At 39.8% G+C, this 25,460-nt stretch overlaps 1 long non-coding RNA gene and 1 pseudogene across 1 annotated transcript; both read left to right on the forward strand.

Annotated features, from left to right (window-relative positions):
* Positions 1-25,460, forward strand: part of LOC116724903 (NACHT, LRR and PYD domains-containing protein 3-like) — a 139,601-nt pseudogene that overhangs the window by 69,461 nt on the left and 44,680 nt on the right.
* LOC116724635 (uncharacterized) lies at positions 408-2,254 on the forward strand. The gene is made up of 7 exons (XR_004340190.1): positions 408-435; positions 952-1,012; positions 1,202-1,252; positions 1,325-1,367; positions 1,439-1,500; positions 2,132-2,143; positions 2,224-2,254. It is a non-coding gene; the product is annotated as an uncharacterized LOC116724635 (long non-coding RNA).

Consider the following 25,460-nt stretch of genomic DNA (forward strand, 5'->3'; position numbering starts at 1 on the left):
AAGATGTTGTTTTTTAATTGTATTAATTTCTTTGTGTTACTGCAGAATTCCATATATTCAGATGTGGCCTACCCTGGAGAGACACATCTCACTTTCATTACCCGAACTGTTTTTCAGCCATTGACAGAAGGGACAGGTTTGTTAATCATTTGGTTAACCAGGCAATGACTTTCAATATGGTGTCCAGCTGTGCATCAGCCCAGCCACCTGTCCAGCCAGCAGCTACCAACAGGAAACAGGAAACAGTCATGTAGTCCACACCTGGTTTCCACCTCTTTCCCTTGACCCAGCACTACACCTACCAGTACATATTTTTGCTTTGGATGTCAGATTCACCACAATATATTAATTTTGTGATTTAATTGGAAGCTGCAGGCACAAGATCTGGACTGGGTTCTGATTGCTGTGTGGCGTCCTGGACATTGGACACTATGCGTTAGTACAATACTTATTTACATATTTACTGCATTTCTTGACACTTGTCTAGTTCATTTATTACTCTGCGGTAGTGTTCATCATCAGTGTGACATATTGTTTCAGATTCTGAAACCTAAGCAAAGGGAGATTTTCTTCCTTGATTCTATCAGTGGCTTCACAGATGAAAACCACATCAAAACATTAAGGTTTTATAGGAATGAGTTTGAAAGTGGCATGTGTTCAGCATGTTGTTCCGTTGTTCCACGGAGGCAAAGGTTCAGCGTTAATCTTCATATTTATGTAAGAGTAAATATCCAAATTGAATTTGTGGATAATGTTTTAATGCCTGAAATCCAATAGGACATACATTTTCTAAGCAGTCTTGTTTCTTTTTAAACAAGACATGGGTTAAAGCTGGACCATCAAGAGACCGTTCTGTCTCACATCTGTCTTTCATTCTCATACATGTTTATAATTTTTATGTTGTGAAATATACCCTTGCTAATTTTTAACTTAAAAACTTTGTATCATCAGAGAAGTCTGTCTTCAGATGTCATCTGGACCATGGACAGAATTTGTTGGCAATGATGTTAAGGTGAGATGTTCTGATGGGACACTTGTGGTTCTTTAGAGCTACAAGATGCTTATTTCCAACCATTCCTGCTTTAAATGTTTATAATCAATACTGTGGGTAAGGCTGTTGTCCTTTACCTCAATCTGATTGTTATAGTAATGACACATTAATTTTCTTCCCCCTTCTTGAATTTTCTCTTAAACACCGCAGGGATTGCCTAAACAAGGACTGTCCAACAACTGTGTAATGTTTGTAGTGATGGTAACATCCGCCTCCACCCACCATATTGTTGTATGGTTTGTATAGACGTAATAATCACATTTTTCTCAACAGTATGCACTACTTTGTGATGGGAGCATCATTTGATTTCAGCGAGGTAAGGAAACAGATGAGAGTCTCTGCTTTCTGTTGGAGATTTCATTAAATGTGAAGCTGTGACGTCCACAGAATGATATGATGACAATACGAAGATGGTGGTCTCTCACTCTCTGGAGAAACTTCCCTGTGAAGTAAGAACAATAATGGTGCACTGTACCACGTCATGTTACACATATGGCAGATTTTTAAAGAAAACCTTCAATTTGTCCTTTTAAAACAGGGGCCCCCAAAGTCGGCCCTCGAGGGCCGGCATCCTGCACGTTTTAGTTCTCTCCCTGGTGGAACCAACAACCTTTTCAGCGTGTCAGTTTTCTTCTTAGGCCGTCTAACGAGCCGTCATTGGATCCAGGTGCATTAAACTAGGGAGAAACTAAAACATGCAGGATGCCGGCCCTCCAGGACCGACTTTGGGGCCCCTGGTCTGACTGAACAACTAGAGATGAAAATAGATAATTAAATATGTAGTTTTGAAAATAAATACTGAATTTGAAAATTAAATGTTTAGTTTGGAAAATACATTTTTAGTTTGCAAAATAAATATTTATTTAGAAGCTAAATATTTAGCTAAATTTTTATTTTCAAAAATTTAGTTTTCAAAGTAAATATTTAGCTTGTGAATTAAATATTTAGTTTAGAATGAACGTATGGATGACATGGTGAAAATATTAATTTGAAAAATGCATTTTCACATTTTTTCTATGACATGATGAATAAACTAAAATACTGTTCTTCATTTTTTGTTACTATCAATCATCACTACAGTCATGATCAAAAGTAAGTACACCCTCATTTTTATCAGAACTTCTCTCCTTCCTCATGAAGATTTTATCAACCTGCCTCTGATTTCACCTCAGAGCTTCTACTTCCTGGTTCTGTTGCTCTGAAAGAAAAAACTACAAGCCAAGTGGACTGTGACGTCACCAGTTACGCAACATCCGTCACATTTACTTTCGGTTTGAATTTCCCTGTTCATGTGCGGCTCCAGTCCGTTAGTTGGGTCTCAGTCTGTTGTTTAAATTTTCTTCTTTAACTCTTTGGATCGTTTGAACAAACTGTAAGTTTAATTTGTTTATTTCTTGAATTTTTCGTCACTTTAACTTTTTCCTGATTGTTTCTAATCTCTGACGTTTGGAGAAAAGTTTCACTTCTGATTTCATCTGAAACTTTAATATCTCTGCTGTTTGAAGGCTAATCTACAGGATTATTAGATTATTGATGAACTGGAATCAAACAACATGATGAACAGCTGATGTTTCACTGTTTTCTTCTCCGAACTGATTCATGTTTTTATTTCCTGGTACCGAACTCTAGTCTCCACCATTAACGGTCAGCAACAGTTTCCTGTTGCTTCCTTTCAAAATAAAAATATTATTAAAATGGGTTTGATTCAGTCAGATGATTAAATAGTTCATCTTTAGTGGAGCGAATAATCCACTTGTAGAAATTAATAATTGTGAACTATAAGACTTGTTCAGGTTGAATCAGTGAATGTAAATGTTGCTCCATGTCTCCATCTAGTGGACTGATAGTAGAAGTGCAGCAGCTGATGGCAGCTTCCTCTGCCTCTCTGCTGTCTGACTGCATTCACCTGACACTGATATGAAGCAGAGAAGAAGAGCCAATCAGAGGAGGAGCAGCTGATCTTTTTCCAGCTCTAATGAAGTAAAGGATGATCAGAGTTGATGTGCAGATGAATGATGTGTGTTTCCTCTGCAGGTGAAGGTAGAAAGTGTGTGTGAGCTGATGTGAATTCAGCAGCATGGATCAGTGTGAGGACAGAGAGGAGGGAGTCCCTCCCTCTATAACCACTCTGTGTGGGGAAGATGAGAGCCAGAGCAAAGGTCAGAGGTGAGGTCACCATCTCTAACTGTCCACAGCCCTTTTCACACAGCGTTCACTATATCAGGCCAGAACAGACGTGGTGATGAAGCTGCTGCTGCTCCTCTTTGCTGATTAAGTTTTAATCATCATGTTTCTGTCAGGATCCATCAGAGACGCAAACCAGAACCAGAACCAGAACCCAGCTGTGTGTCCTTTAAGAGCGACAGGTCAAAGGATGATATCCTTAACTTTAAATCTCCTGGATCTCAACCATCAGAGAGGTGAGCTGTTTCTAACTGCTGTAACTGTTCAGTTTATATCTGTTATTATGACCATCCAATATTAATTTAACACACAAACACAAAAGGCAGAAGTGAATTTAATTTCTAGATTGATATTTAGATTGTTCTCTAAATCTAAATGTAATTTATTTTCCAGACAGAGTAATGCTGAAAGAAAAAGGCTTTTATGAATTAATTTTATGATTAAAGTTTCATCTCTGTGGTTCAAACATCATCCAACATAGTGGATTATTAACCATTTTCACAGTTAAACTAAATAAATATCTCATGTGGATATCTTTCAGAACCAGATGGTCTCTAACATAAATAAGCTATTGGGTCATTCTCTGAATTTGGTGTATTTTGTGTCTCACAGGTTTATCTCAAATATTTTATTTATTTATTTATTTGAGTTTATTTGATAGGGACAGACACACATCGACATAAACAAACTGAACAAAACAGCAGTCCCATGTTTGCGTCATAGCGCTATAGCAACAGCTAATTCGCAGCACTTGTCCCTAGATGGGCTTTTAAAAAGTACCTCTAAAGTTAAAATGATAATCATTTAAAATAGCACAGCTTGATGTTGACGACATCTACAAACAAACAGTGAAACATGAAACATCAAAAATGGGTACAGTTCTGTTTTTGACATAACTAGAGTTTAGTTTGTTTCTTGAACGTACTAAAACTGGTTACAGACTTTAAATCAACAGGAAGTGAGTTCCAAACTGCAGATCCTCTCATGGACAGAGCACTTTGAGCAAACGTGGTTCTTCGAAAGGGAACCTTACAGTTTCCATCTGAAGCTGCTCTAGTAGATCTGCTGTTGCCCTGCAGTCTCTGTATGCAATTACTTAATGCTGTAGGTGCATATCCATTTAAACACTTAAAAATCAATTTTAAAAGATTATAATTTATAAGATCAGGAAAGTCTAAAATGCCGAATTTAGCCAAAATGTGACAATGATGGAATCTGATTGGCTTTTGATATAAAACCTTCAAAGCCCGATTATAGAGACTTAAGATAAGATTAGATAAGATAAATCTTTATTGTCATTGTCACAAGGACAACGAAATTCAAAGGTGCCATCAGTCAGTGCACATCCCCAAAAACAAAAAATAACTGTCTCACAATTCACACACAACGCAAGACTCAACAAACAACTGGCAAAAAAATAAATAAGAACAGCCACATTCTCACATACATCATTGATGATGATTAATGGTTGTTTTTGATTGCATTTAGTTTTGTTATTGCTATCGGGTAGAAACTGTCTCTGAGACGGTTGGTTCTTGTTCTGGTTGCTCTTTATCTTCTGCCTGAAGGCAGCAGTGTGAACAGAGAATGTCCGGGGTGAGAAGTGTCCTTTGTGATGTGTTGTGCTTTTCTTAGACAGCGGTCGCTGTGCAGGTCCTCCAGTGAGGGGAGAGGGCAGCCAGTGATTTGAGTACAGTTTGAGTCTGAGACCAGACAGTAGCTCTATAGGAAAAATGTGAGGATCATTGAGTTAAGAAAATATCTCTGCACAGTGAAGAGTTAAACAATTTCTAATAATTTTAAAACAGTTTATATTTGATCTAACAGTTTTGCTGATTTTGTCAACATGGCTCCTAAAATTTAACTGAGCATCCAGAATTATTCCTAAATATTTTTCTTGTGATTCTTGCTCAATAGGGTCCCCATTGATCTGAATATTCAAGGACTGTAATGATGTTTTCTTGATTGAAATGCAAATACATTTTGTTTTCTTTGTATTGAGAGTTAAGCAAGAATCATTTAGCCATAATGATAATCTCTGCAGGCTGTTGTGAAGTTTTTCACTGATTACAGTACTGGTCTTGTCTGATGTATAAACAATAATGTCATCAGCAAACATTTGCAATTTAACTTCAGGACAAATATCAGGAAGACTGTTAACATGCAGACTAAAAAGGACTGGACCTAAGATAGTTCCTTGTGGAATCCCTGTTACTATTTTACAGAAGACAGATTTACTATTATTGATGACATCACACTGTTCACAATATTTCAAATATGATTGAAACCAAGACAATGATCATTCTGAGAAATTAAATGATGAAAGCCTTCAGATCAGTAAGTTGTGGTTCACCGTATCAAAAGCCTCTTCAAGTCCAGGAAAACTGCACCAGTGATTTGTCCCCTATCAAGTGATTGTTTAACATTTTAAAGCAGCAGACTTATAGCAGCCTCTGTAGGATGATTACGTCTGAAGCCAAACTGAAGAGGATGCAGAAGATTGTTACTTTCTAAATACAATAGTAGTTGTTCTAGAATAATTTTCTCCAGCACTTTTGACATGACCAGAACAAAACTTATTGGCCTGTAGTTACTGATTTCATGGGGACTTCCTGATTTAAAAATCGGTTTCACCAAACCTTTTTTCCATGCATCGGAAAATTGCCCTGTTCTGATGGCAATATTAATTATGTGAGTTAAAGGTTCTACTAAAATATTGCAGTATTTCTTTTAAAAACATAGCATCTAAATTATACATATTGTTTGAGTAAGAATTGCTTAAGCTATTGATAGCTTTTTCAACATCAGAGTAATGAATTTCCTTTATCTCAAACAAATCAAAACACTTTTTGGTTGGTTTTGTACCATGTAAATCCATTGGAGCTGGTAGGAACTTTGATGCCAAGTCTTTAACTGATGAGAGGAAAAAATCATTAAATATTGTTGCTAGCTGAGCAGGATCAGTTAGGATTTTTCTGCTACCTTCATATTTGTAATCAGTGCGTACATTGGGGCTCAGTAAACTGTTTAACTGTTTCCAGATTGTCTTACCATTCCCTCCTGCTCCTGACAAAACATTTATGTAATATTTAGCTTTAGATTTGTACATTTCTTTAACTACTCTGTTCCTCAAACTTTTTAAAAACAGCCAATCTGTGGTCCTTTTGAATTTAAAAAACATTTTTAGGGCATAGTCTCTCTGTTTCATTAACTGCCGAATGTCATCCGATACCCAAGGTAGCTGTATTTTTCTTCATCCCTTCATTTGAGTTTTTAAAAACTTATTCATAGTATTACAAACATTGAGAACATATGTATTACAGCAATCATTTACCTGATGCTGGTTTAGGACGTCATCCCAATTAACCCTTGCTAATTCGGCCTCAAATTTGGGTCCATCCTTTTTTGGAATTTGTATTAAAATCTGTTTCTGTGTATTATAATGACTGACAAAACGACTTTGAGGTAATTTTCTTCCAATGAGAGTGATATTGTGGTCGGATAACCCGCACACTAAGTTATAGGTTTTTATGATTCGACCAGGTTTGTTTGAAAAGGTTAAATCTATTAAGGTTTGACTGTTTTTGGTGATACGAGAGGGACCATTGATTAACTGATGAAAATCTAATTTTGCTGTCAGTTCTCTATATTTTCATATAATGCAACCCACATTGTTTGACAAAAATCAAGTAATGGAAATATCCATGTGTCTTGGTAATATAACATGCAAATATATTTTAAAATTATGTTTTGAAAGATTTGATGGGTTGTTGAAGCGTAGAGGTCAGCCAAATGAGCATGTCCCCACTGACCAATGTTAATTTTTCACTGAATATAAAACGAATGAAACTAACCAGTAACTTCAACTTATTTGTACCATTTTAAACATTTAAGGTATACTTTAATCTAAATTTAAAAAATATGAGAAAAATATATGAATTGTTTATAAAATAGCACTTTTTAATCATGTCCCTCCAGTTTTGTTTAACCCTGTAACAGCAGACCAATCCCTCCTTTTTATAAATAATGGTTCAGTCCAATTTCCTCAGCACCCTGGAAGTGACATCACTTAAGTTTTTTCCTGCTCACACTGTAAAGAGATTTAAGTGTTAATATAGTTTCTTACCTATATTTGATTATTTTTATCCAAACATTGTCATTGTCAAGCTCAACCTTTCAACACCTTTAGGCATGTAAATGATAATTATTGTTGTTTGGGAAAAAGTAAAGAATGGTCTTTGAAACATATTAATTATCGTTTTCATCATATCATATGTTGCTCCATAACCTAGCTAATGTGGACTTATGGCAACTTTTAGTAAAAATCTTCAACCCCGTTAGAGTCTGGTCAACTGTTACAATGGGTTCAACCGTTACTTGATACATTGGTATGATTTTTTTTATAAGCAAATATTAGACTAATATTTGTTGGACTGTATGCAAAGTTTAAAGAATGATTCAAAAACATAAAAAAACCTGATTTAATGTTTATTTTAAAGTATATTTTTCTGATTTATGAAAAGAGCTTTTACATCAAGTTGCCATATTCTACTTATCAGTCTAATTATTATGATTCAGAATCAAATAAGATATACATACAATTAGTTATTTTAATTAAGGGACAGAGGAATGAAATTGTCCTGTTACGGGGTTGAATTTAAAGCAACCTAAGTAACAAAGAAATTCTTAATACTGTTTGGGATTTCATGAATAAGGTGGGGAGACATATTTTCCTGGAGGTTTAAAGAGTCCTTCAATAGATGCAGTGATCAAAAACACAATTTATTGTGGTATATTTTTAAGTAATCTGAGACGCCAAAATGTACCGAATTCAGAGAATCACCCAATTACTGCTGATGAATAACTGGGACAAAGATGACCCATAATGAACTCACTTTTCAGTCAAGACACAGAAACTATCATGTTGACATGACCTTTGACCCACAAACATTTAACTGCATTTTCTTCTGTTTAGCATCAGCTTAATTTTTCCAAATGAAACAGACTCATTTATTTAATCAAATGTTAATATTAAGACAGAAACACAAAGGCAGAAGTAAATTTCTGATAGGTATTTTCTCGACCTACATAAAAGAGAACCACAAACAACGTTTATTAGTTTTCAACCAAGCTTTTGCAAAAGGGGGAGGACACAGAAAACTGCTTCTTCAAGACGCTCATCGTGCGTTCCCACACTCTGCTGCAGTGCTTAGACTTAGACTTAGACTTAGACTGACTTTATTGTCATTTTGCATGCACAGGGTGTATACAGAACGAAATTTCGTTGCATACGGCTCAGGACAATGTTTTGAGGTTCCAATGTTATGAGGTTACTCCAGAATAAAATAAAATACAGTATAAAATATGGATATAAATATGAATATAAAATATGAAGTGCAGGACTGACAGTAAAATGGAAGTTACTTAGCTATGTATATGTGCAAGGTATGAAGTGGAGACCAGTTTTTGAGTGCAGTCCAGTTAAGAGTTCAGCAGTCTGATGGCAAGTGGGAAAAAGCTGTTTCGGAACCTGGTGGACCTGCACCAGATGCTGCGGAACCTCTTTCCAGAGGGCAGCAGGGAGAACAGTCCATGGTGGGGGTGTGAGGGGTCACTGATGATGTTTTGGCCTCGGGACACGCAGCGCTGGGATGAAATGTCCTGAATGGAGGGAAGGGGGGCCCCGATGATCCTCTCCGCTGTCCGCACCACTCTCCTCACATTCTTCCAGTCGGAGGCGCTGCAGCCTCCACACCACACAGAGAGGCAGCTGGTCAGAATGCTCTCTATGGTGCTTCTGTAGAACGTCTTGAGGATGGGCGGGGGCAGGTGTGATCTTCTCATCCTCCGCAGGAAATACAAGCGTTTCTGTGCCCTCTTGACCAGAGACGTGGTGTTCACAGTCCAGGTGAGGTCATTTGTGATGTGCACCCCCAGGAATTTGGTGCTGCTGACCACCTCCACAGCCGAGCTGTTGATGAGCAGTGGAGCGTGGCTGGGCCGGTTCTTCCTGAAGTCGACGATCATCTCCTTCGTCTTGTCAACGTTCAGGATCAGGCTGTTGTCTCTGCACCAGTCCACCAGCTGCTCCACCTCCTCTCTGTAGTCCAGGTCGTTGTCGTCTCTGATGAGGCCCACCACCGTTGTGTCGTCCGCGAACTTCACGATGTGATTGGTGGCGAACCTGGGGGCGCAGTCGTGTGTCATCAGAGTGAACAGCAGAGGGCTCAGGGAAGGCGTGAATGGAATGTGGGAGAGTGATCTTAACAGAAAAGGGCTATTCTGATAACAAGGAAGGAGGAACACATAAACTACATTCTACACACAGGCAGTTTCACAAGTAAGGAGTATTTCAGTAGAAAGGGAAACAGCTGCAGAAAACATGTTCAAGGTTAAGGGAAAAATCAAGTTTTGTCTTTCACACAGTTTAACAAATTCCTCCTCTCTGGGGTCAGAACACTAAACCTTTAAATGAAAAACAATTTAGTAAAACTACTAATGTAAGAGTGATACCAAAACATTATTGTACCAATTTCATTTCTAGGTTTATATTTGGATTAGTCTCTAAGTCTGATTAAACACAGAATAATGCTGAAAGACAAAGAGGATCCCACATGGACACACACCCATATATCTCAAACCTCCTCCATGTCCACATCACCTCAGATCTAGTCATCAGAACCTGATGGATGTCCCACACTGTCCTGAAGACCTGTGTGGACAGAGCCTTCACTTCCACTGTCCCCAAGCTCTGGGAAACTGTCTCCACCAGCATCAGATCTAATGACAGTTTGGACTGTTTGAAGTCCAAGTTCAGCATCAACCTTTTAAAATGTCTTCTAGGTGATTTTGGTGTTACTGCTCTTCATCCTTGTAGTTCATCTTCCTCTTTTTAACTTCACTCCATTGTGTTCATATGATGCTCTGTTTTTCTGCCTCAAGTACATTTAATGTGAAACTCTTAACTTCCTCTGTGAATACTGCTGGATGAACATTTCCTGACTTCCTAATTGTTCCTGGTTCCTCCACAGAGTGGACCAGCAGAGCTCAGAGGTTCCCAGTGGTCTGTCTGCCCAGCAGCATCAAACACAACTGGACTCAATATTTATGGTCTGTACATGAACAACAACTTTTCCATGAGTTCTGTTCACAGTCATCTCCATGCTGCACTTTGTAGACCAGAGGAGTGTCAGTCTGTCCAACATCCATCTGGTGTTTGGCTCCTTGATTTCAGTCTGATGTTTCCTTCATCTATTATTCTATTCCAGACGCTGGAGGACAACATTGTCACTTTTCTGAAGAACGAGCTGAAGAAGATCCATAAGATTCTGAGTCCAGATGACCCAGAATGCTCAAAGAGTCAGAGAGATGATGATGAGGTGTTGGAAGGTGAGGATGAAGAGCAGAGGAGGAGCAGCAGAGAGGCAGTGATGAAGATCACACTGAACTTCCTGCGGAGGATGAAGCAGGAGGAGCTGGCTGACCGTCTGGAGAGCAGTAAGAGGATTTTCTACAAAGGTTTAACCTGATGGCTAAATCACACATTTACTGAAATTTGAAGAGATGGAATCACATTTATGCAAAACATCTTGAGAATAAAATTTTATTTAGTTCTTGATTTTATTTTTTGTCTTATTTTAGAACGTCTTGCTGCAGTTTGTCAACATCAACTTAAATCTGGTCTGAAGAAGAAGTTCCAGTCTGTGTTTGAGGGGATTGCTAAAGCAGGAAGTCCAACCCTTCTGAACCAGATCTACACAGAGCTCTACATCACAGAGGGAGGGACTGGAGAGGTCAATGATGAACATGAGGTCAGACAGATTGAAACAGCATCCAGGAAACCACACAGACCAGAAACAACAATCAGACAAGAAGACATATTTAAAGTCCCACCTGGAAGAGATCAACCAATCAGAACCGTGATGACAAAGGGAGTGGCTGGCATTGGGAAAACAGTCCTAACACAGAAGTTCACTCTGGACTGGGCTGAAGACAAAGCCCACCAGAACATCCAGTTCATATTTCCATTCACGTTCAGAGAGCTGAATGTGCTGAAAGAGAAAAAGTTCAGCTTGGTGGAACTTGTTCATCATTTCTTTAGTGAAACCAAAGAAATCTGCAGCTTTGAACACTTCCAGGTTCTGTTCATCTTTGATGGTCTGGATGAGAGTCGACTTCCTCTGGACTTCCACAACAAGGAGATCCTGACTGATGCTACAGAGTCCACCTCAGTGGACGTTCTGCTGACAAACCTCATCAGGGGGAAACTGCTTCCCTCTGCTCTCCTCTGGATAACCTCGCGACCTGCAGCAGCCAATCAGATCCCTCCTCAGTGTGTTGGCATGGTGACAGAGGTCAGGGGGTTCAATGACCCACAGAAGGAGGAGTACTTCAGGAAAAGATTCAGAGATAAGGAGCAGGCCAGCAAGATCATCTCCCACATAAAGACATCACGAAGCCTCCACATCATGTGCCACATCCCAGTCTTCTGCTGGATCACTGCTACAGTTCTGGAGGATGTGTTGGAGACCAGAGAGGGAGGAGAGCTGCCCAGAACCCTGACTGAGATGTACATCCACTTCCTGGTGGTTCAGACCAAAGTGAAGAAGGTCAAGTATGATGGAGGAGCTGAAACAGATCCACACTGGAGTCCAGAGAGCAGGAAGATGATTGAGTCTCTGGGAAAACTGGCTTTTGATCAATTGCAGAAAGGAAACCTGATCTTCTATGAATCAGACCTGACAGAGTGTGGCATCGATATCAGAGCAGCCTCAGTGTACTCAGGAGTGTTCACACAGATCTTTAAAGAGGAGAGAGGTCTGTACCAGGACAAGGTGTTCTGCTTCGTCCATCTGAGTGTTCAGGAGTTTCTGGCTGCTCTTCATATTCATCTGACCTTTATCAACTCTGGTTCTGACATGATGAAAGAAACACAAAGATCTAAGAAATCTTCATTACTTAATAAATCTGACCTAAAATCTCTCCATCAGAGAGCTGTTGACCAGGCCTTACAGAGTCCAAATGGACACCTGGACTTGTTCCTCCGCTTCCTCCTGGGACTTTCACTGCAGACCAATCAGAGACTCCTTCAAGGTCTGCTGACAGAGACAGGAAGTAGCTCACAGACCAATCAGGAAACAGTTCAGTACATCAAGGAGAAGATCAATGAGAATGTGTCTGCAGAGAAAAGCATCAATCTGTTCCACTGTCTGAATGAACTGAATGATCGTTCTCTAGTGGAGGAGATCCAACAGTCTCTGAGTTCAGGAAGTCTCTCCACAGATAAACTGTCTCCTGCTCAGTGGTCAGCTCTGATCTTCATCTTAGTATCATCAGGAAAAGATCTGGATGTGTTTGACCTGAAGAAATATTCTGCTTCAGAGGAGGTTCTTCTGAGGCTGCTGCCAGTGGTTAAAGCCTCCAACAAAGCTCTGTAAGGACACAGATTGTTACTGTATTTTTTATAGATAGGAATCTGCTAATTATGAGGTAAATATTCATGTTTCAGTTTATATATTGGTGCATTGTCTCTTCATTGGGGGTGTTGCACAAAATAGAAACAGACTTCCTTCAGCAGCTGGACATAGTGTTATATATTAAAGCAGCAAAATATCTCCACTGTTAAAATGGAAATTGGATTAATATAGTTAATTGTGAAAATATATAATGCTATTTCCAACCTCCTTGTTACCTGTAGTTCAGTTCTTTGAAGCTGGAGGTCCAACTATAGAATGAACCAGTTCACAACAAATGCAAAGCTTGTGTAAAATAAGATAGTTCCTTCTCTATCCAATAAGAAGATTGTTGATTTGAAAGAACATAAATTTTGAAGAATTGTTTAATAACAGATTTTTCTCTCTGTCTCCTCAGACTGAGTGGCTGTAACCTCTCAGAGAGAAGCTGTGAAGCTCTGTCCTCAGTTCTCAGCTCCCAGTCCTCCAGTCTCAGAGAACTGGACCTGAGTAACAACAACCTGCAGGATTCAGGAGTGAAGCTTCTCTCTGCTGGACTGAAGAGTCCAAACTGCAACCTGGAAACTCTCAGGTAACTCTGGACACTTGACAAATTGCTGCATCTTAGGTGCAAAAAGAAACATTATTACTGATCCCAGCAGTTGCTTGAGTTTCATATTTATTCCACATGTTACAAATCCATTCATCCATCCATCCATCCATCAGTTCAGACCTTGGGTTCTACCTCAATGTTCTCATATTCTCATCATGTAATGAATTGTGTGTCTGCAGCTTATCAGGCTGTTTGGTCTCAGAGGAAGGCTGTGCTTCTCTGGCCTCAGCTCTGACCTCCAACCCCTCCCATCTGAAAGAGTTGGACCTGAGCTACAATCATCCAGGAGACTCAGGAGTGAAGCTGCTGTCGGCTGGACTGAAGGATCCACACTGGAGACTGGAAGCTCTCAGGTATGGAGGAACCTGCTGCAGGAGCAGAGAAGGTCTGATAGAGGAGGAAGAGGGAGAAATGTCTTTAGTCAGTCTTGTGACTAAAGACTGTGTGTGAGTGTGATGGGTTAAATAGTTTAATAGTTTAATAAGGACTCTGACTAAATTAATAAATGAGAAGTTCAGTTAGATTTCCATGATGATCTACTGATGGCAGAAAGGACTTTAAAACAATATTTGATGGAGCTCCAGACCAATCAGCCCCAAGAAGCAAAGATGAGAAGAAAAGTAACTCCATGTTGGTCAGATGGATGTTTAAAAGTTATGGGAGAGAAAAATAAAGAACTTTAGATTTTAAACAAAACTCACAACTTTCAGGATTTAATAAAATATAAATTACATAAAAAGTGAAGAAAACTATTCATGAGGCAAAGAAAGAAAGTGAGAATTTTAACAGTTTCATCCATTTAGTAGTTTGATCTCCTGTCACTTTGACCGGCGGAGGCTCTGCGTTTCAAGAAGGAAGTGAGGCAACAAACGTCTTTGAGGTGGATTTATTTGGGAGCTCCAAATCTTCATTACACCAGCACCCTTCTTTTTAGTGAAACAAAGAAGCTGACATTTATACCTGAGGCAAGTTCCAACACTTACACCAGGTAAAGGGGTGATCCAAAAAGAAAAGACAAACAAACACTACTTACACAAACCTAACAATAAATGATCCAACAAATATTTACATGCATGCAAATTATTAAAATTAAACTAATCTAAAGTCAATCAAAAGTAAATATAACTAAATATAAATCCTCAGAGTATTCCCCCTCTTAATGGAAGTTGGTATGCTCCAGGAGCATTCGTCTTCCTCTCTGATCCACCTTGCTGAGACACACCCAGAAAGGCAAATACTCAATTAACTCAAATTGAACTAATCTAAATCAAAACAAACTGACATCCCCCCCCCCACACACACACATTCTCCGAACAGGAAAGATGGCCAGTCTCCCCACCCACAAAGAATGTTCACCAAATGTCACAATATAACTAAACAAAGAACTAATACAAACACATTTGAACTGAAAACAACATAATATCAATAATCAACATGGGATGGAACCCGTGGTCTCCATCACATCTCCACCAGGGGGCGACATCTGGAAAATGATCCAAAGAATGAAAGGAATCAGGAGAGAATGGAAATCCCTTGTTTTCCAGAGGAAATGAAGAATTGCAGTGAATGATGGTGAAAAAGTAGAATTGTGCTATGTGCAGGTTCTTGAGGTAATCACCGCTGGAACGTCTCATTCATGATACCCCTCCTTTTCACTCCTCAGCAGGCCACTTCCTACAGTTTCCTGCAGACATGTCTCACAAAACAGAAAGATTCTAACAGTCCTCAAATATAATAGTTAGTATTTATATGGGTTATTATTTTAATCCTATCAAGCTTGAAGCTTCTTCTTGGCCTCTGATTGCAACAGCAGAACAATCCAACATTTTAGTCTGACTTCATCTGGAAATATTTCTTTGACCCTGAATCAGTTTGAAGGCAGGCCAGCTCCTCATCAGAGCTGAGATCTTCTCTGTCCTCCATGCTGGAAATGTACAAGTCCAGCAGCTCCTGATCAGTGACATCAGAGCGTGACATCATCAGTAAAATGATGACGTCATTTCCCTCTCAGAGCAGCTTGGAAATCTGAGAGGAAAGATGCAAACAAAGATTCTCTGGACTGTTGGATCTGCTGGTTCTGGTTCCAGATGCTCCTTGGACACTTTCACAAGCCATTACTGCAGCTGCTGGATTCAGGATGCTGCTTCTTCTTCTTGGCCTCATTGTAAATGTGTGCAGCAGCGCCACCTGGTGGTGTTGGTTGGTAGAGGAAGTGCTGAAAGGTTGGAGGTGTTTGTCAGAGGTGTGTGATGATGGAAGCCTCTCCCTGGTTTGTGAGTCTGAGCTCAGAGATCAAATCTTTGATTCTTGTTGAACTCTTTGTTGAATGTGATGCAGCTTCTCCTTTTTAATGTTTGTATTTCTGGATATTACAGTGAGGCCACAGCAGGTTTTCAGCAGCAGGGCTGTTTAGTGTTTCATTCCTTCATCTGTGTGTGGGAGTGTGGATGGAACAGGTATCCAGGTGTTGTGTCAGAGTTTAGATTGATTGTATTTTAATGCTGATTATTAAATCAGGTTGAGCTTCCAGAAATGTTTCCTTAGTTTCCTGATGTCCTTTTAGGCTTCAGTGAGTTTCTTCAGGTTGTTACTGAGGGATTTCCTTTCTCCTCTCTGTTGGAGCTTTTCCTGTGTTTGGAGAAATGAGTTGTGCTGCAGCAGCACCAACTGTCCTTCCTACATCCACTGCAGTTTGCAATCCAAATGTTGGACTGTTCCTGTCTCAGTGGAGGACAATGTGTGTCTGAGAGACATGTAATGTCCATGTTTGCTGCTGAAAGAGACTGATGGTCTGACCCCCCTCCTCCTTTCAGGGTGGAGCCTGCTGGAGTCCCATTCTTGGCACCAGGTCCATGGAGATGTAAGTGTGTTTTTCATCTGATTCATGACAATAAAGCAGCTCACATTCAACCATCTTCAAACTGTCACATCACTCATTCAGGAGTCATCATCAAAGTGTCAATAAATGATCAATAACTGCAGCTGGATTGTGTTTGTTCTCTCCATCAGATTCCTGTCAACTCACCATCGACACAAACACAGTGAGCAGAAACCTCAAACTGTCTGAAGACAACAGGAAGGTGACACATGTGGAGGAGCTTCAGTCATATCCTGATCATCCAGACAGATTTGATTTTCCTCAGCTGCTGTGTAGAACTGGTCTGACTGGTCGCTGTTACTGGGAGGTTGAGTGGAGAGGATTGGTTTATATATCAGTGAGTTACAGAAGAATCAGGAGGAAAGGAAACAGTAGAAACTGTTTGTTTGGATGGAATGATCATTCCTGGAGTCTGAGATGCTCTGATTTAGGTTACTCTGTCTGGCACAATAACAGAGTAACTCGTCTCTCCTCCTCCTCTGTCTCTAACAGAGTAGCAGTGTATGTGGACTGTCCTGCTGGCATTCTGTCCTTCTACAGAGTTTCCTCTGACTCACTGATCCTCCTCCACACCTTCAACACCACATTCACTGAACCTCTGATTCCTGGATTTAGGTTCTTGTGGCCCAGGTCTGGTTCCTCTTCAGTGTTTCTGTGCTGAGTTGAGTCTAAAGAGTCTAAAGATTTTCCTCCTGTCAGAGAAACTCTCTCACTGTTGAACAGATAGTTCAGTCTCTACAATCTATTTCTTGGTGAAACAATTCTGATTGAGTCCTTGGAAACTTTTTGTTCCTCCAGTCCTTTAAATATGGAAGGTGGGATTATTCCAGGATTATTCCAGGAGTATTCCAGGATCCTCATGTTTTCCTGTCTGTTTCCAGTCAAAGCTTCACACTGAATATCAAGATGTTGTTTCTCTTATTTTTTCCTTTCATTCATCAGATTTCATTGAAATGTTGATCAGTTTTTCTCAATCACTGATCATTTTCTGTTTCTGTCGGCTCCTATTTTTCTCAACATGTCAGATTTGAATATTAAATCTTCCTTTTGTAAATTTGCTGCAGTTTTTCTTCATGTGTTTTAAATAAAAACATTTTTCTTCTGCATTTGGTTCATTTGCTGCTCATTCTGTTCTTTTCCTGGTCAAATTTTATGGCTCCATTTTGCCAGATCACATAGTAGCATTTCTACCTAAAGCCAAACATTAACAGCCAATCCATGTGATCGGTATCTGTGATCGGCAGTGATCGGACCTCATGGTGATCAGAACCGGCAGGAAAAACCCTGATGGGAGCGTCTCTACCCAGGAGTAATATGATGGTTTAGAAGTTCATTGAAATCTTTTCCGTTTTGAAAGAAGCTCACATTTGGGGAACTTGTGAATGATTACATTATTTATCATACTTGGTTCTGCTTAAAATAATTCAATTCAACTGAATTATTCTATTGTCATTATTGTTCTTACATTTGGGAGATTGAACATTTCTGTTTTTAAGTTTTTAAAATAAAACTTTAAAAAGTTCAAAAAATAAAATCAATCTACTGAACATTCTGATTTTATGAGGATCTGTTTGAAATGTTTGTTACAAAGTTGATTACTGCATTAATTTTGATGTGAATTAAATTGGTGTGTTTAATTTGTGTGTTTTTTGTAATGTACTGTTACTGGATGTAATACTATTTTTATTTTTTAAAGGATTTTGACCCGTTTACTGGCCGACATTTATTCTATAAATCATTTGGTGACCAATTAAAAAGTAAATGTATTGAACTAAAAATCGAATATCTAATTTCTGGAGCAGAAATATTAATCACTAATTGTTGGGTAAATTGTATTACTATCCATCCATCCATCCATCCATTTTCTGTTCACCCTTGTCCCTAATGGGGTCGGGAGGGTTGCTGGTGCCTATCTCCAGCTAACGTTCCGGGCGAGAGGCGGGGTACACCCTGGACAGGTCGCCAGTCTGTCGCAGGGCAACACAGAGACATACAGGACAAACAACCATGCACACACACACTCACACATTGTATTACTAGTATTATCAAATATTCGTTGTATCATGTAGCCTTGTAGTTACATTTAGATAATGTTTACTTATATGATTTTCTCTTTTACTCTTAGTATAAGTAATGTTTTTGTGTGTTAAATAACTTTGATTCCTTCCTGTGACCTCCTTGGGAAAGAGAGCAGTGAAGCTTTCCTGGGAGATAGCGGAGATAACTCTGCTCTCCTGTGTTATATACAACGTGTCCTACTCGACGCCGGCCGTGTCTGGTACTCAACTGGAGCAGAAGGATTTAGAGTGTAGATAACATGTGTCTAGATAGTGAATGTTATTGGCGCTGCAACTATGTGATGAATTGTTTCCCCCTCCCTTTGAGAAGTTGCAAGCTCCCGATGTACGAGGGTTTCTGAAAGTAATAAAAAGAGAGGAGCGGACAAATGTGTTTCAGAGCGGTTGGAGATTTGTAACTGTAAACATATCTCTGTCCGTTCTCCTCGCGAGTACAAAAGAATCTAACTCTCTTGTCTTTCCTGTGTTTGTTTAAATTGTCTTTATTAGGTATTTAGACCTGACACTAATACAGTTTCCTCAAGTGACTGGAGTTTATTTATTTTTAACACAGTTTGATGAAATGGTGAAGAAAAATATAAGACAATTATAAATGGAACTGGTTCATTTTGGGGAAAAACTGTCATAATTGTCAGAAAAATACAAAGAAAATTAAAAACTTTGTTTTTAAAACACCTTCAGTAAAATTAAACTTATAAAAAAATGTTTAATAAATCATGGAAAATACTTTATTTTAAGATAAATCACGGTCACACCACATGACATTTTTTAATTGAATATTTTTATTGGTTTTCAACAAAGTAGATTAACAACCCAAACATTCACATCCACACATCCGTTAAAAAAAAAAAAAAAAAAAAAAAAGGGAAGGTTGACTTAGTTAGTTTCATGCTGGGTTGACTGATTGGCTGGACGTCCCTCAATGTGACACAAGAATGGTCGCCATACTTTGTAAAATTTGTCCACAGAGCCCTGCCCAGCATATCTCTGCTGTTCAACTTTGAGATTTGAAAGCAAGTCCTTAATCCATTGTTTATAGGAGGGCGGTGCCTCTTTTTTCCATGATAGAAGTATGAGTCGACGAGCAACCAATGTGGAAAAGGCTACAGCTGAAGCTTGTCGGGTGGACACACAACATGTCCGAGGAACAACCCCAAATATTGCAGAAAGAGGATTCGGCGGAATATTAATGTTCCAAGATTTCGACAGGGTCTTAAAGATAGTTCTCCAGAAGGTCTGCAGTTTTTGGCATTCCCAAAACATATGGCCAAGAGTGCCTTTCTCGCTTTTACACCTTGGGCACGCTTCATTCAATCCTGGAAACAACTTTGCGAGTTTACTATTTGACAAATGAAGTCTATGAACCACCTTAAATTGTATTAAACCATGTCTGATACATATTGATGAATCATGAATAAGCCTTGTTGCCTGCTGCCACTCCACCTCAGTTATTCTCAATCTCAACTCCAGCTGCCACTGTTCTTTAATTTTGTCTAATGAGGGTGCAGCCGCTGTATGAATTAATGCGTATACCTTCGATGTGGCCCCTCTCTTCTTGGGGTCCACCTCCAGGCACCCATCAATCCAATTGGAGTCTGGAGTTTGGAGCGTCTGTGAGAAGTGTTTTTTAACAAAACTTCGCAACTGCAGATACCTAAAAAAGTTTGAAGAAGATAGGCTAAATGAATTCTGCAGCTGTTGAAAGGACATAAAATGCCCATCTTTGAACAGGTCTCCCACAGTGCTTATCCCTTTATTTGCCCAGGCATGGAAAGCAGAGTCAATTAGAGAAGGTGGGAACAAGGCATTCATTGATATAGGCGCTGCTAGGAGACCTTGTTTTCGTTTGAAATGGATCCTAAGCTGTTCCCAGATCTTAATTACCCCTAAGGTAACTGGGTTAATTGTAATTAGTCGTTTATCAAGTGGCAGTGGCGAGCAAACAACTGAGGCCAACGAACCAGATTTACAAGAGTTTTGTTCCATCAGTGACCAAATGGGCACCGCCTCATTTTCTGCTGGCTTAAACCAGAAACAAAGTTTAGAGACATTAGCAGCCCAATAAAAGTGCATATAATTCGGCATGGCCAGTCCTCCCTCCTCCCGTCGCCTCTCCAAAAACTCTTTTCTGATACGAGGAATCTTTTTATTCCAAATGTACATTGAGGTTATCTTGTCTAGCTTTTTAAAAAATGATTTAGGAATAAATATTGGAATTGCCTGAAAAAGGAATAACAGTTTAGGCATTATAACCATTTTAACTGAATTTATCCTTCCTGCCAGAGACAGAGGGAGAGATGACCAGTGTTCCATATCCTGTTTAAACTGATTGAAGGCAGTAATAAAGTTATGTTTGAATAGATCTTTATAATTTCTGGTTATATTCACTCCTAAATACGTGAATTTGTCAGAACTCACTGTAAACGGAAGAGAGTTTTGGGGCATCTTGCTCGCTCTATCACCGACAGGAAAAACAAGGCATTTTGTTCTATTAATCAAGTATCCCGATATCTTCCCAAATTCCTCAATGCACTTTATAACGTTAGGCATGGATTTGCATGGGTCAGCCAGAAAGAGAAGGAGGTCATCGGCATACAATGAAACAGTGTGGATTTGTCCTGCTCTACTAATTCCCATCACCCCTGGATCATTCCTGAGTGCAACAGCTAGAGGTTCTATGGCTACGTTAAATAGCAGGGGGGATAAGGGGCATCCCTGTCTCGTCCCGCGAGAAAGAGGGAAATAATCTGACACCATATTATTTGTCCGAACTGCAGCCAGTGGAGATCTATAAACAAGTTCTATCCACGAACGAAAACATGGCCCAAACCCAAAATGTTCAAGAGCCTTCACCAAGTAGTTATGCTCAATTCTATCAAAAGCTTTGTGAGCATCTAATGACATGATGACCTCTGGCACAATATCTCCGCCTGGTAAATACATTATATTGAACAAACGGCGTAGATTACTATAAAGTTGTCTGCCCTTCATGAACCCAGTTTGGTCCTGGTGAATAATCTTATCTAGCACTTTCTCCAATCTGTCCGCCAGAGTCCTAGTGAGTATTTTGTAGTCACAACAGAGTAGGCTTATAGGACGGTAAGATTCGCATATGAGTGGATCTTTATCTTTTTTGAGCAGTACGGATATATTAGCCTGTGTCATTGTAGGTGGGAGAGCCTTCTTTCTAAATGCTTCTGTATAGACGTTACATAGGTGGGGCAAAAGCTTGGCAGAGAAGCATCTGTAAAACTCGATCGGGAAGCCATCAGGGCCTGGAGATTTTCCCGTTCTCATTTTCTGAATTGCCTGGTCAATTTCTACCAGTTGTATGTCCCCTTCAATAGTAGCCCTGTCTGACTCTTGCAACGTAGGCAACCTCAAATGCTTGAAAAAGTTATGTATCATGTTTGGATCTGGACTGACCGAAGAATATAATTCTTTATAAAATGACACAAACTGCATATTAATCTTCTTTTGGTCCGTAGTTATCTCCCCTCCCTCCTCTTTGAGAGCTGAAATGGATCTTGCTGCAGACTTTTGTTTTAGCTGATGACTTAACATCCTACCTGCTCTTTCACCGTGCTCAAAGTGTTGTTGATTCAGGTTTAGTTGCATCTCTATTGCTTTTTCATTCATAAGGAGATCAAATTCTGCTTGAAGGAGCGCTCTCTCTTCCCAGCAGATGTCTGACGCTGCGGATGCCTGACACTGGTCGATAATTTTAAGCCTGTCACTAATTTCAAACATGCGTTGGAGCTTATTTTTTTTGTCGTTTGCGCTGTAAGAGATAATTTGCCCTCTAATGTATGCCTTAAATGTTTCCCACAGTGTTCCATAGCTAATGTCCGGAGAGCTGTTAATCTCAAAAAATATATCTATGTGAGTGTTAATGTAATCCACAAATTTTTGTTCTGTCAATAGTCTGGCATTAAACCTCCAGATTTTTCGAGGTGTTATGTGGCCAGTAAAATGCATTTTCATTATAACAGGACTGTGGTCTGAAATGACTATGGCTTCATAATCAACTGAAGCCACCATATGCATGAGTTTCTGGTCCAATAAGAAGTAGTCGATTCTTGAATAGGACTTGTGTGGGGGGGAGAAAAATGAGAACTTTTTCAAGGTTGGATTTTTGACTCTCCAAGGATCAGCAACGCCGTACGTCCGCATGAATAAGTTGATGCAATGAGCTGCTTTGTTGCTCAATTGGCCAGTCCTCTGTATCAAATTCGATCGGTCAATAGAAGAGTCCAGAACACAATTAAAATCCCCGCCTATGATTATATTGTGCGAGTCCAAGCATGGGAGGAGCGAAAACAAGTTTTTGAAGAATTGCATATCATCCCAATTTGGAGCATAAATATTAGCAAGAACAACAGGAATATTGAATAGATTACCTTGTACAATAATGAAGCGACCATCCCTATCTCTGATGACGGAAGTTTCCTCAAAAGAGACATCCCTGTGTATAAGGATAGCTACCCCCCGGCCTCTAGCATTAAAGTTAGAATGATATATCTGGGTGAAACCTCCTCTCTTAAGCCTGTTATGTTCTTTGTTTAACAGATGCGTTTCTTGCAAATATGCTATCTTGGTCTTCAACTTATCAAGGTGTATAAATACTTTGTTTCTTTTAATTATATTATTGAGACCCCTCACATTCCAGCTAACCCATGCCACTCCTGGTTCAAACCTATTGCAAACACTCATAACTCTTTGAATTGATAGAGTTGTAAAGCCATCTTGTTTGTTTGTCAAATCTCAGCTCAGTGTCCCACGCAACAAAAGCAGTCAACCATATAAAACAGAGTAAATACACAGAATATAATAAAGGATGTGTGGAATTAAACAAACCAAAGAACACAGTCACAAACCTCAAACTCCATAACTCTTGGAACACAAAAACTGACGTATTCATGACCCCTCTCCCGCAGATCCAAAATAAAACATTAAATCTCAAGAACAGGAAGGGGGGGGGAAGGGAGCTCCGTGTGAGCTTCCCACCGGGTCCCGGTATTTACAGTTTCTACACCCGTAAGTGTATCCGCTTACCATGACAGCCTGGACCCGACTGGACCCCCATTGATTGAAAGAAAGAACAAAACCCCTCAACTGTGCAGCGGCCATGCTCGTCCGACCCGGGCGGTACTCATTTCCCCGAAGAGAGCTTTGTGGATATGAACTCTTTTGCTTTTAAAGGGTCTTTGAAGCGATGCTCTTCACCCTCCGGGGTGGTGATCCTGAGCGTAGCCGGAAAAAGAAGGCCATACCGGACACGCTCAAGACCCCGCAGGAGAGACCTGACCTCGTTAAAAGCTGCACGTTGTTTACTGACAGCCATAGTATAATCAGGGAGAACCAAGATCTTGTCGCCGTCCTTGGTGGTAAGTTGTTTACTCCCTGTTGCTTTCCTCAAAATAGCCTCCCTCTCGTTGAAGTAGTGGCATTTGATCACGATGGCTCGCGGAGGCGCGTCTCTGCTGACTGGTTTACCGCGCAGAGTGCGGTGTGCCCGGTCCAGGAGTGGAGTCGAAGCAAGCTGTAATGTCTCCTTCAGAAGTTCAGCCACAAAGCCAGACATAAGCTTCCCCTCTTCACGCCCCTCTTTTACACCCACGATACGCAGATTGCATCGACGGGACCTGGCCTCCAGGTCCTCGCAGCGAATTTTCAGGGTTGCTAGCTCTTGTTTCATGGCCGATATGTCTACCTCCATAGCATGGATCGAATCCGAGTGGGTCGCAGTAGCAGTCTCAAGTTCCGCAACGCGGCCCATGGTGTCATCAATTTTGGATTCTATCTTTCCCAGTGCACATTGTAATTCTTGAAGTTTATCTGTGTGAACCTTAGCCGTAGTTGTTAGCGTGGCCATCAGTTCACCGCGCAGTCCACCAATAGCAGTTAGCACTTCGTCATGGCCGCTAGCATTAGCTTCTTGGGGTTCGATTTGGGGATTACGATGTTTGGGCATTTTGCTGGTGTATGCCTACCTTTTTGCTCCCTTAAGAAGTAATGTTCTTAGTCTGATGCAAGACCAGCGCTGAAATTGAGTTAATTTGTGCCAAAATTGAGGGTCCAGTCGGAGCTCAGATCAACGTGTCCTCAAATGGCTCTGCTCAAACCGGAAATTCTGAATTCATATTATTTGTACATTTTGATGTCTTGAGTAACTTTTACCCAGGAATGTGAAAAGCCTCATGATTCAGAAATAAGAAAGAGAATAATTATATAAAAATATATATTGGCGACAGTTTCATAACTTAATATTCAGAAGTTTGCTTCCATCTCCTCAGGTTTTGTCAGAATCTCCTTCAGTCTAATTTGGGTCAAATGTTCTGGTTTCCTTCCACAAGGTTCTCATGATACATTGCTGGAGTTCTGGTCCATTCCTTCTTACAGAACCGGTGACGGTCTTTACAAAAATATGAACGTTTTCATGACCAAATTGGTAATAAAATGCCGACCATCAGAAGGCCTGTTCTTCAGGTCAGAGAAGCAAAATATTTTCCTCTCTTCTTCCTCCAACATGGTGCAGACATGGCACATTAAACTGAGCCATGTCTGCTGTTGGCAACAGCAGCTAAAAAAGATTTGCAGAGAGGCAGAGGAAGCTGCCATCAGCTGCTGCACTTCTACTATCAGTCCACTAGATGGAGACATGGAGCAACATTTACATTCACTGATTCAACCTGAACAACAGGAAGTATTTTAGTTCACAATCATTAAACTCTACAAGTGGAGAAGATTAACTGTTTAATAATCTGACTGAATCAAACACATTTTAACAATATTTGTTTTATTTTGAAAGGGAGCAACAGGAAACTGTTGATTCTGACGTTAATGGTGGAGACAAGAATTTGATACCAGGGAACAAAAATATGAAGCAGTTTGTTCAGAGAAGAAAACAAAGAAACATCAGCTGTTCATCATGTTGTTTGATTCCAGTTCATCAGTAATCTACTAATCCTGTAGATTAACTTTCTAAAGGAAGAGAGATTAAACTTTGAGTTCAAATCATGGGGAACATTTTCTCCAAACATCAGAGAGAAGAAACAAGCAGGAAAGTTCCTGAAGAAAAAGTTCAACTAGGAAATAAAACAAACTTACAGTTTGTTCAAACGATCCAAACAGATGAAGAAAAGGATTAATCTTTCTCTGATCACTAAACAGAGTCTCACTTTTTGTTAAAGATCATTTCCAC

This window comes from Xiphophorus hellerii, chromosome 8 (genome assembly GCF_003331165.1).
Source record: "Xiphophorus hellerii strain 12219 chromosome 8, Xiphophorus_hellerii-4.1, whole genome shotgun sequence".
NCBI classification, from domain to species: Eukaryota; Metazoa; Chordata; class Actinopteri; order Cyprinodontiformes; family Poeciliidae; genus Xiphophorus; species Xiphophorus hellerii.